At 30.5% G+C, this 10,611-nt stretch overlaps 1 long non-coding RNA gene across 1 annotated transcript in view; it reads right to left on the minus strand.

Moving 5' to 3' along the window:
* The window catches only part of LOC106073339 (uncharacterized), a 314,185-nt gene extending 304,184 nt beyond the window's left edge, over nucleotides 1–10,001 (minus strand). Inside the window, exon 1 of the long non-coding RNA XR_008774790.1 lies at nucleotides 9,987–10,001. This is a non-coding gene — a long non-coding RNA (uncharacterized LOC106073339). The remainder of the gene's footprint in view (nucleotides 1–9,986) is intronic.
* Nucleotides 10,002–10,611: the final 610 nt, after the last annotated feature.

The raw sequence follows: 10,611 nt of genomic DNA on the forward strand, positions 1-10,611 counted from the left end.
TGAGTCTTCTGTCCTGAAGGCTTTCTAAATTTAGTGATTTTACTAAAGGTGTTACTCTAGTCAAATGTGAATATTCATTTGTTATGAATCTCACTGCTCTATTTTGTGTCTGTTCCAGTTTCTTAATGTTTTCTTAAGTTGAGGGGTCCCAAACAGAGGATGCATATTCTATTATTGGCCTAACCAAGGTTAAATAACGTTTTAGTTTTATGTTCTTATTTGACATTTTTCTGGGTGGAAAGACATGCTCCAATTTGATTCCCATTTCATCTTATTCTCTTTGTAAGTTTTCTGTATCTTGTGTTGTTTTTTTATATATATATTATGCAATTGTCTGCAAATAATCTGACTTTTGTTCCTGAATTAACGCTATTTGGTAAATCATTTATGTAAATTAAAAATAGTAATGGACCTAAGACTGTTCCTTCAGGTACACCTGAGTTAATTGTTATTGGTGTTTATTTAGAGCCATTTATTATTACAGTTTGTTCTCTCCCTATCAGAGAATCTATAGCCCACTGATGCAAAGGACCATCAATGCCAAAATATTTTAATTTTTTAAGCAAACTATTGTGGTGAACTTAGTCAAAAGCCTTGAAAAAATCTAATAAGATATCTATTTGCTCACTATTATCTAAACCTTTTGAAAAATCATCAATTTAAAATGTTACTACATATTATATGTTCTAGTATTTTACATGTGATGCTTGGTTAGTGATACTGGTCTGTAGTTTCCTGCGCATAATGTCTAGTATATGTTCTTTAAATTTGCTTAACCAAGATTTGTTCTCAGGGGAGGTAAGAGGAAAGATAGTAGATGAAAAATGCTCAATTTTGTTTAAAAATCTCACATTCATTATTTATTAAAAGCAAAATAATCGGTCTATAAGAAACAAAGAATAGTTCATCAACTTTGACATTCTGCTCTATAAGTTACACTTATCATTAATCTTCGGACTCTAAGACAAGTTTTATTATAAGCTGTATTTTTTAAAAATTATTTTTACATTTTTTTTCTTGTTTTCAAATAAAAACGCTATTATTCATCAACCTGGAAACCATGAACATTTTGAACAGACGTTAAAACAACGCTATACAATTTAATTTCACAAGTAGACGACACACAGTAGACACAATAATAATTTTTTTTTAATTGAAGAAGAAATCATTTCATCAAATATTTCTATTTATGCTTAATATCTTCAACCAGTTCAATGCCTATTGGACTTTTAGAATAATTTCTTTTGTTTGGGAAAAAGGGATAGACTGAATACATAACAATGGTAAATTATGTTAAAAATGTGTAGGAATTCGTATAAAAAGGTGTAGAGAATGACCAAAAAAAATCTGAATTTTGAATTTTTGGAATTTAAGAGCACGTTCCAATTTAATGCTCTTAGCTTATAAGTTACAGACGTTTATAAGCTTATAAGTTACAGACGTGACTTCCAAAAAAAAAAAAAGTTATTAAGTCATACGCGTATCCATGTGTCCATCTACTTGTGTCTACTAATTAAAGATTCAGAAAATTATTAGTTGTCCTGACTGATTCAGGCAAACCATCCCATGCCCTTATAGCATTATGAAAGAGAACTTAAAAAGACTTTGTCCTAGTAAATGGAATAAGAAAAGTTACTTTATCTTTGTAGCTTTCTGAGTATTTTTAAAAATTAGGTTGTGCTTTTTAAAAAAACAAATATCAGTAATGTATGTGTCCTATTACTTTTATTTGTTAGTCTGATGTCCTCGAGTTTACCTGCGAAAGGTGAGACATTTGTTCCTGAACTAATACAATTAAGTAGGTCATTCATTAAAATTAGTGGGCATAATTTTATTTATTCAACCACATGAGCATATTGTAATAGGTTTTAATTTAGGGCCATTTATGATAAAATACAAATATAAGTAAATTTGAATACATTTGTATATAATAGACATATGAACTTTTTTTTTTAAAGCAAGGTAAAGATAATGAGAATAATGCCCTAGAGAAGTCCAGTATGATTGTATCTTTGCTCAATATTATCTAAACCATTTTATAAATTATTAATTTTACATATACATTACCTATTCTAGAATTTAAAAAAAATCATTCTTTGGTCAGAATTTTGTGATTTTACTATCACAAGACAGATACAAGACACCAATAGCAAAGATAAACAGACACAAAAACTCTTTTGTTCCCCTGGCAATCAAATCATTATCTGGTATAGACTTTTTACATGTAAATTATGAGTGAGTCTGGTGTGAAAGTACATTCTGTTTTGTATAGTTGCAATGTTTTGTTTGGAGTAATGCAGAAATTGTAAGACAAATGTCCAAAGACAAACAGACACAGACACTCTTTTGTTCCCCTGGCAATCAAATCATTAAATAAGAACAATCTGATATAAACTTTGTCACATGTAAATTATGAGTGAGTCTGGTGTGAATGCACATTTTTTTAAATAGTTATAATGTTTTGTTTGGTGTAATGCACAAATTGTAAAACAAATTTCCATACGGATAATTAAGATTGTTTTATTATTATTATTATCAGAAACGAACGAATAGTCATTCTATAGAGCTGCAAGGGTCAAGTTTCCTTTATTATTATTATTATTATTATTATAAGATGAATTGTGAAAGATATAATTTTCCTAGAGTCTCTTCGGTAGGAATAAGACCATTATGTTTATCTAAGTGTGTAGAATGGAGCTTTAATTGTCTATATTTTAGTATTTTGAATATGATGCTGGTTAGTGATACTGGTCTGTAGTTTCCTGAATCAGATAATCTTCTTTTTACAGTACCTCTATTTCACTTGTATCATAGTGGATAATAAAAACCGGTAAGGGTGGGCTTAAAAACCTTGATCTTGAAAACGGCTCTAGCGATTTTCCTAGAAATTCGACACTTGATGTATATCGTTTGGAAAAGAAGCACTAGCTCATTGGCCACAATATGAAAACTCTAGTTTGACCGTTATAATTTTTCAAAGTAAAAAAAAAAAAATTGGCTAAAGAACTAGAAAATATTTATCTTGAATGGTCTTCTGGAGTTTCCGCACTCATTGAAGCGTTTAATAAATTAATTTTCAGGAACATTTTGTGACTCGTCTTCTAGGTCTAGATCTATCAACATACGATGGGAACATTTTAAACTGTAGTAGATCTATACATTCACTTCACCCAGATTTGTTCTTAAATAAAAAAAGAATATCCCATTAAAAAAAAATCTAACATTTATTAGTTAATAAGAGAAAAAATATTCTCTCTATAAGTTGTGTAAAGGAGGTATTGTCATTTGTTTAAAGTATTTTTTTTTCTAATTTTTTTTTTTTTGTTAAAATAGGAAACTGACACTAACTTCTTTTTATTCCGTCGGGACACTAAATTGTTTAAAGCCTGGAAAAGTATTTTGGGGTACTTATGTTAGTTTCTCATGCGTCAATGTCCATCCGTTAATGACCGTTATAGTTACTTTTTGTTTCTGATTAATATTGAAGTCATTGGCATGATTTTAATACCCGTATGACAAAAGTCATAAGGATATAATTAAGTACCAGGAAAATCATATCTTAAAATTATTTAAAACCATTTATTTATTTTGTGCTATTATATAAAACTAATTTTTTTTTAGATATTCTGTGCAATTATATAAACCTAATTGGTTTATTCTCTGTATAGCTTTGTAACTCTAACGGACCCCAGAAAGTTCCTGATAATATAGAATGGGGGTCCTTTGTTTTTGGGTTCTTGAAAGAAAAAAATTGTTACAAAAATATTTGTGAGGAAAACATAACTTTTATTAACTCATAATTTTTTAAAAATAATTCTGTTTTAAAAAGTTGATTTGAGGCAAAATTTTTCAACATTGACATTATCATCATCTTCTGAAACTTTTGCTGCCGTCCACTCCACGGTCGTACTGGAAATGTTGGAATATATGTGTTTAAAATGATTTCCTTCATAAGATTTTGTCTTATATAATTTCTTCTGGATTATTATTAATATAAAATTTTATGTTTAAAAAAATATCTTAAAATTTTGTTTAAAAGTATGAATTTTAAAATGAAAATTTAGATTAAGAATGTTGTGAATATTTGTTTGTAACAAATGTCACGGTTCAATTTTGTGTGCGTTCTAGCTGCTTTGTTTTCTTGGGTAAGCTGGGGGGGGGGGGAGGAGGAGAATGTTCTTTAACCGTCTAGTTACTATGGTGATTTTCCTCATAACTTTTCATTCATAATAACACATATGTATTTTGAGGTTTTAGTCTGTGTAACTGGTTTACCATCAATACAATAAATAGTTTTATTTGTTTAATTTTTCTTTCTTTACCTGATGTTTCTCTATAGAAAGAGATACTCCCTTTGATATTCATTCCTTTAATTCTTCCGATTCTCTGTAAAATCTCCATATCTTTTGAGTTCAATTAATGTGGCTTAGCGAATCTCAACAAACTTCTGCTTGAGTCGGTGTTTGAACTCGGGCCCAATCGATAGATAGTCAGGCTCTTTCAGCCTCTCAAACACACATCCTACTTCTTGTGTTGTTATTGTTCTATATATTGTGTAATCATCTGCAAACTTTTGTACCTGAACTAATGCAATTAGGTAGATCAGTTATGTAAATTAGATGCGTTAGTGGACTTTAGACTATTCCTTAAGCTATCCATGAGTTTACTGTTGTTGGTGTTGATTTGGAGCCTTCTACTGTTTGCTCTCTATATATTAGGAAATTTTAAATTCGCTGGTGTAATGGACAAGAAATGCCAAATTAATATTTTTTTAGGCAACCATTTGTGGTGAACTTTGTCAAATGCCTTAGTTTTATAAAAGGGCATCTGTTAATTCTTATTTTTTTCTTTCTAAGTCATTGTAAAGGCCATCAATTAAACATATTGATAGTATTTCACATGACTTACATTTTGTTTTATAGTTTTGTTTCTAGTTGGTATAGTTATTGGTTGGTGAATCTCAATGAGGCATAGTCAATATTAAAACCATTTAAATTTGGTTATTGATGTACATTTGGTTACTTATAGATTACTATTTATATATTGAATTTACGATGAAGAGCACATTTATTTCTTTATATACATTAACATGTTTCTTTGTTACAGTTTTGAACTATTTAGTTAATGCAAAAAATCTCTACCATGTTTTCAATAATCTTCTTAAAAATATGATCAAATATGACTTCATTGTAGATTCTATTATGGCGGACTTATTTGTAAGTAAGTATTCCAAATAAGATTTCTATATTCTGCTAAAATAATTACATTGATGTCTCTCCCTTTTTAAATTTATGGCTTTAGGTATTTTATTTAAGAAAATAGCAGTATTTACATAAGTACGGGTCTCACTGTTAGCATTAATAGTATCATCTAATATTTTTTTGTGTGTACTTTTTCAACAATCTTACATTCACTAAATAAGTGTTTCTATGGGTTTTCATTTTCTATTGAACACATTTTACATGTATATTTAAATCCTTTTATGTTGCTGTTGTTTTTTCTGCTTAATATGAAAGTATTGGCTTACATGTACATGTTTATTTAGTAAAAGCATTAATGCTATAATAAAAAGGATCTACTTGTAAAAATAGAATTTCTAAAATTGGGTAAAAATTATAAGTGATATGCTTATTTTTTTTTTTTTAAACTATGGATCCTTTCATATAAACATTAGTGCTCACCAGAAGTAAGAAAAAATTGGAACCCCCCCCCCCCCCCCCCCCCCCCCGAATCTGCAGATGTTCGTGGATATGTTCCAAGTATTGGCCTCTTTAGTCTCTAGATAATATGCTCAGAGAGTTTCACCCTTTATAGTACGTAAAATGCTACACATGTTGAAAACTTTCCGATCCAAACACACAGACAACACAGCGGTATTTAATACTTAATTGTTTTTTTAAAAAGCATATATTCATCTGTCTGTCTGTCTGGGGGGGGGGGAATCTTTTACTTTTTTTTACACATTATTTCTCACACTTTTTTATTCTTTAATCAAGTTGAAATTTTAAACAGTTCTTCACTGTCGATTACCTATGAATCCATAACCAAACAAACAAACAAAAAAAAAAAACAATTATTTAATAAATAAATAAAGAGTAATACATTTTGTCTAAATATAGACAGTGTGCTAAGCTCAGGAAAGAGAAAGCCTTGGGTAGAGAATTAGGCCTAGGCCGTTCTGTACAAATGTGAAGCTATAAACTTTAGCAGATCATTAAATCTTCTATTTTTATAAGTACTATAGGCATGAAATTTTCGCTAAGCACAAAACAATTAATAACAATATTTTCAATCGCACAAATATTATTGTTGGTCCAGAGTGTATTTAAATCTAATTAAATGAATGATTCAAAATAATTGTTGCTATTTCATTCAATATAAGTATTTGTTATAATAACATTTATGTGTTAAATTTCTTTCTTTTTTTTAATTAGCTGTTATAATTATAATTATGAATTCATTATAAATAATGGGATAATGTTTAGGTTTGGATTTGCTTAGAGCACTCTTTCCCAAACTTTCCCCTAAACGGAACACCTGGAAATAAGTAGTTAGCGAAACACTTTGCTCATATTGTTTAGAAAGGTTAATTCACGTGGTGGGCCTATTAGTTAATTATTCCAGTAGTTAGAGGAGCACCTATTCAGGCCTCGCGGGCCACTAGGGTTCCGCGGAACACAGTTTGGGAAACACTTGTTGAAAGGATAATATTCGCTAGTAACTAGAGGAGAGCGATAGTAAAAAAAACACAAAAAAAGAATGAGAAACTTTACCAAGTAATACTTTTGTTGGTCTGTATATGCAGAAGTTTTTAGTCTGTATTTTTGTTCGGAGACGCAGAAGTTTACAGTCAGTAAATTTTGTTGTCTGTAGATGCAGAAGTTTATAGTCTGTACTTTTTTTTTGTTTGGAGATGCCTGAGATGAACTCCAATTGATGGCAAGGCTGGAAGGATAAGTCCTCCCGTAGAGCCATGGCGAGTTTGGAGATGCAGAAGTTTACAGTCTGTAATTTTTTTTGTGTCTGTAGATGCAGAAGTCTACAGTTTGTAAATTTTGTTAGTCTGTAGATGCAGAAGTTTACAGTCTGTATTTTTTTTGTTTTGGAGATGCAGAAGTCTACAGTCTGTAAATTGTGTTGGTCTGGAGATGCAGAAGTCTACAGTCTGTAAATTTTGTTGGTCTGGAGATGCAAAAGTCTACAGTCTGTACATTTCGCTGACTGGAGATGCAAAAGTCTACAGTCTGTAAATTTCGTTGGTCTGGAGATGCAAAAGTCTACAGTATGTAAATTTCGTGCTATGAAACTGTGCTTCTTATAGTTCCCCCTCATGTTAAAAACAAGCGTGAATTGGATTGATTGCAAGCTGAAATAGTTATCAGTATCCAGACAGAGTTTACATGTTTTTTTTAAAGGCCGAAATAATTATTTTTTTTGCGTCATTTGTTGGTAATTATGGGAATTATATCTGTATTTGTAATTTATGTTTTAGAACTATGTTTAGAAGTAAATGTAAGCTTGTGTTTGCACTTTAAATCATCTCTCTACCAGAATTTCTAAAAATCGTGGACTTGAGTGTAGAAAGTGTAAGTGCTTTTTTTTTTCTTTTGTAAATTATAAATATTCGAAAGTGATAAAAACTTTGTTTTTATTTTTCTTATTTTTCATGTTCATATTGTTATTATGTATTCCAAATGTCATTCAATTCGTTTGTTTTGAAGTTTGTTACTCAAGCGTCTTTAAGAGTTTATCATCACATAAACATAAATCATGATTTTTAATGTGGCTTTGGAGTGGCGCCTGAAAAGACTTTGATTGATATATTTGTACATGTATGCCTCTTTAAATAATAACTTCACCGTTTAACGCCACGTGCTGTTTAGACTTTACAAATCATGACTGACATATGGAGATATGACTATATAGTTACCTTTCATAACACACTTATAAATATTTGTTTTTTTTTTCTTTTTATTGGTTTTTTTTTTTGTTCTTGTTTATGTAAAATGTGTAAAATAGAAAATGAGAACCCAGAGAAACATCTATTTTGTAAATGTAAGATTGTAGATTGTCTGTTTATAGCTGTTTTTTTTTTCATAGTTATACTTTTTGTTCTTGTTTATGTTAGATTTAGATTGTCTGTTTATAGTTGGTATTTCATAGTTATATTTTTTGTTGTTGTTTAATTTGATGTTTTTGTATTCAATTCATTTCAGACATTATACAGAATGCAATCTTTCATACTTAGCCGTGATTGTTAACATAAACATTCTATTATAAATGATTAATAATTGTTGTGGAATGTATGGCTGTGTGTCTCTGACGTAACATTTAGAAAGATTGCCGCATGTGACTATTTCAAGTGTACAGCTGAGAGAGGAAGTAGACGGTACAAGTTGAAAAGATGCTATGACAAGAACAATGATTATTAAAAGAGTTCAGAGATATACTTTTAAATCATTTAACATCCTGTCATTCGCATTATGGTTACCATTTATCTCTTTACTGAGATTGAAAGCTGTAAATATTTACAAATTAAGCTCAAGATTATTTTGTTTGCAAATATTTACAATTAAGCTCAAGATTATTTTGTTTGCAAATATTTACAATTAAGCTCAAGATTATTTTCTTTGCAAATATTTACAATTAAGCTCAAGATTATTTTGTTTGCAAATATTTACAATTAAGCTCAAGATTATTTTGTTTGCAAATATTTACAATTAAGCTCAAGATTATTTTGTTTGCAAATATTTACAAATAAAACTCAAGTTTATTTTGTTTGTAAAAAAAACTTTGCGAGATTTATTTAGATTAGTGAGAAAGTAAAGTGAAATGGATATACAAGAAAATAGGACTAGCTGCTTCAGCTACAAATGCTACAAACCAACAAATCCACTATCAACTGTAATTACATGGAAGAAACATTTCAATTAACATTAACAAGAGCTGTGTCTAATTGGTTTACATATATGCTAAAAGAATGTCAACCCTGCCGACCCATGTCGTTGTTGAGAAAGTATCCATTATGGACAAAAAATATTCATATTTTTAATTTATACCTCGTTAAGTAAAATATAATTTTAAATTTAAAATGCACTTATAGAAATTAATCTTGATAGGAACTAGTGTACAATTTTAGAATGACACTAAAGAGTATTTTCCACAGCTACAAAGCTCAACTATTTCCTGAGCAATAAATATAAACAATGAATAACAAATGACTAGATGTTCAGTAGTTAAATAATCAAAACCTATAGATCTCATAATTAACCGGTATGTTTACATATAGTAGATGCTGAGACTATGTTTAATCTCTAGATCTAGTCAATACAAGATTGTTTTGTGGGAAGCTGAAACAAAAGGAATAAAAATTAACTTTAAATGGTAATCTAGACTTGAACATTATGCTTCCATAACCAAATCAGTGCTTTCTATACAAATAGTGTTACTTTGGTTATTACCAAGATATAATTTTGAAATACTTATGTACTAGATTATTTCTTGTAACTGAAGCAAGCCGTCATTCAGAAATCACTCATATTTTACATCAACTGAAAGGAAATTTGTCCAGGTTTTCATACTATTATGTCCTAACAGAAACCTATTGCAGGACGGCTTGGAATGGCGGCTGGAAAGACTCGAACCCAGGACCTTCGGGACAACATTACGAAACATATCAAACACCAACCTGGAGGCCATTCTAAAAACTGTTACTAGCAAATTCGTGTTCAAGGACTAATTATATTTAGATCTAGAGGCCACTTTAACTCCGTAAAATTTATAGATTTCAATGTAGACATTACCAACGAAAACGGACTTGGTCAAATACAATTTAAAACAAAACATGACACAATCATTTCCAGGAAGTTTGTCATATAAAGAAAATTTTTACATTAAACTATGAACATTGACCATCTCTAATTAAGTTTAACATTACACTATTGACCTTCTCTAATTAAGTTTAACGTTAAACTATGAACACTGACCATCTCTAATTAAATTTTATACTTAGTGATGTGACATTGTGGGCATCTGGAGACATGAGAGTACTGAAGATACTCCAGTCACTTCACGGTCGTTGCGAAATAGTTTGTCACAGCAAAATTTCAAGATGGAGGATGAGTTTTCACCTCTCAGTGGAAGACAAATCGATTGTCTGGGTCTGATTTGTGTAATGTCTGTTTTGTTTTAACACTTAATAGTTAGGGTATTTCAAGTTTTTTTTTTTAATTAATGTAAAATTTTAATTTTGAGGTGGAAAAAAAAATTGTTGTAATCACTCATTCAGTGTGTTGTCCCTTTATTTTTTTTCCAGACTTTTTGATCACATACTTGATAAGCTCAAGTGGGCGTGGTTAAAAGGGACGCCCCTCCTACTCATGAAATTTCGGACGACTCCAAGTTTCTACCATCTAACACTTCTCTCACACCCCCCCTATCCTCCTCACGTACCCACCCCTCTTCAAGACATGCTCCTAAACATCCACTCATTCGTGCCAGGTTCGGTCACATGACCTGGAGTTATTCACTCCTGAACATAATTTTGGGTTCGCGGCGGGGTCATGTCGTCCTGAACTTTGAATTCAGACATGACCCCCCCCCCCTCTCTCC

This window comes from Biomphalaria glabrata, chromosome 14 (genome assembly GCF_947242115.1).
Source record: "Biomphalaria glabrata chromosome 14, xgBioGlab47.1, whole genome shotgun sequence".
NCBI lineage: Eukaryota > Metazoa > Mollusca > Gastropoda > Planorbidae > Biomphalaria > Biomphalaria glabrata.